At 60.3% G+C, this 2,500-nt stretch overlaps 1 pseudogene; it reads left to right on the top strand.

Annotated features, from left to right (window-relative positions):
• LOC126435231 (large subunit ribosomal RNA) overlaps positions 1 to 2,500 on the top strand; it is a 7,954-nt pseudogene that overhangs the window by 1,212 nt on the left and 4,242 nt on the right.

The raw sequence follows: 2,500 nt of genomic DNA on the forward strand, positions 1-2,500 counted from the left end.
AAATCGATCGTCGGAGCTGGGTATAGGGGCGAAAGACTAATCGAACCATCTAGTAGCTGGTTCCCTCCGAAGTTTCCCTCAGGATAGCTGGTGCTCGTACGAGTCTCATCCGGTAAAGCGAATGATTAGAGGCCTTGGGGCCGAAACGACCTCAACCTATTCTCAAACTTTAAATGGGTGAGATCTCCGGCTTGCTTGATATGCTGAAGCCGCGAGCAAACGACTCGGATCGGAGTGCCAAGTGGGCCACTTTTGGTAAGCAGAACTGGCGCTGTGGGATGAACCAAACGCCGAGTTAAGGCGCCCGAATCGACGCTCATGGGAAACCATGAAAGGCGTTGGTTGCTTAAGACAGCAGGACGGTGGCCATGGAAGTCGGAATCCGCTAAGGAGTGTGTAACAACTCACCTGCCGAAGCAACTAGCCCTGAAAATGGATGGCGCTGAAGCGTCGTGCCTATACTCGGCCGTCAGTCTGGCAGTCATGGCCGGTCCTTGCGGCCGGCCGCGAAGCCCTGACGAGTAGGAGGGTCGCGGCGGTGGGCGCAGAAGGGTCTGGGCGTGAGCCTGCCTGGAGCCGCCGTCGGTGCAGATCTTGGTGGTAGTAGCAAATACTCCAGCGAGGCCCTGGAGGGCTGACGCGGAGAAGGGTTTCGTGTGAACAGCCGTTGCACACGAGTCAGTCGATCCTAAGCCCTAGGAGAAATCCGATGTTGATGGGGGCCGTCATAGCATGATGCACTTTGTGCTGGCCCCCGTTGGGCGAAAGGGAATCCGGTTCCTATTCCGGAACCCGGCAGCGGAACCGATACAAGTCGGGCCCCTCTTTTAGAGATGCTCGTCGGGGTAACCCAAAAGGACCCGGAGACGCCGTCGGGAGATCGGGGAAGAGTTTTCTTTTCTGCATGAGCGTTCGAGTTCCCTGGAATCCTCTAGCAGGGAGATAGGGTTTGGAACGCGAAGAGCACCGCAGTTGCGGCGGTGTCCCGATCTTCCCCTCGGACCTTGAAAATCCGGGAGAGGGCCACGTGGAGGTGTCGCGCCGGTTCGTACCCATATCCGCAGCAGGTCTCCAAGGTGAAGAGCCTCTAGTCGATAGAATAATGTAGGTAAGGGAAGTCGGCAAATTGGATCCGTAACTTCGGGATAAGGATTGGCTCTGAGGATCGGGGCGTGTCGGGCTTGGTCGGGAAGTGGGTCAGCGCTAACGTGCCGGGCCTGGGCGAGGTGAGTGCCGTAGGGGTGCCGGTAAGTGCGGGCGTTTAGCGCGGGCGTGGTCTGCTCTCGCCGTTGGTTGGCCTCGTGCTGGCCGGCGGTGCAGGATGCGCGCGCCTGCGCGGCGTTCGCGCCCCGGTGCTTCAACCTGCGTGCAGGATCCGAGCTCGGTCCCGTGCCTTGGCCTCCCACGGATCTTCCTTGCTGCGAGGCCGCGTCCGCCTTAGCGTGCTCCTCCGGGGGCGCGCGGGTGCGCGGATTCTCTTCGGCCGCCATTCAACGATCAACTCAGAACTGGCACGGACTGGGGGAATCCGACTGTCTAATTAAAACAAAGCATTGCGATGGCCCTAGCGGGTGTTGACGCAATGTGATTTCTGCCCAGTGCTCTGAATGTCAACGTGAAGAAATTCAAGCAAGCGCGGGTAAACGGCGGGAGTAACTATGACTCTCTTAAGGTGGCCAAGTGGCAGCGGTGTGGCTGCATCCGGACTTGGCTTCTCGAAGTGCGGTCTTGATGTAGTCGTGCTGCTGCTGCGAGGTGCCTTCCTTGGGTTATAGTTACAGGGAGAGTGATGCGCAATACATGGGCCTAGCCCTCTTAGCCTCTCCTCTCCTGCGGTCTTCTCCCCTTCTCGTGGGCCCGCTGATTTCGCAGAGTGGAAGACCGCACCAGGGGCTTGGGGGGGTTACCAGCCCCCCCTCGCACTATCCCTTTTTTAGTTGGGGGCAGTAAGCAGAGAATAAGTGGTGGCCCTTCCGCTGAAGGTGCCACCCCAACTCCCCCAGCACCTAGCCGGCCAACCGGCCGTGCCGAAAATCTTGTAACTTTTGCAGCTATGTATACCTGTAGTGAGTGCCACCGCAGCTTTACAACCAAGAACGGTCTCGGGGTCCATCGCCGCCGCCAACATCTTGCGGCCGCCAACGCGGAGATCGTCACGGAGAGGCATCGCGCGAGGTGGACGGAGGAAGAAGTCCTGTCGCTCGCCAAGGCGGAGGCCGAACTGTTCCTTGAGAGGGACGCCCGGTTCTTCTTCGTCAATCAAGAACTCATCAGGATGTTCCCCGACCGAACGCTCGAGGCAATCAAGTGCCGACGGCGGCAAGCTGCCCACAAGCAGCTTGTCCGCCAATTCATGGAGGCGCTTGAGATCGGTCGGGGGGAAGAGCCGGCGTCCCGCCGGGGAGCAGCGAGCCCGCTGCCTGACGCGGGCGAGGCCGCTGCGCCGCCCGTCGACGCAGCCGAGGACTTCGCGGCCGACACCACCGGGCCGCCGCCGGAG

Source organism: Schistocerca serialis, unplaced genomic scaffold, assembly GCF_023864345.2.
Source record: "Schistocerca serialis cubense isolate TAMUIC-IGC-003099 unplaced genomic scaffold, iqSchSeri2.2 HiC_scaffold_1198, whole genome shotgun sequence".
NCBI classification, from domain to species: domain Eukaryota; kingdom Metazoa; phylum Arthropoda; class Insecta; order Orthoptera; family Acrididae; genus Schistocerca; species Schistocerca serialis.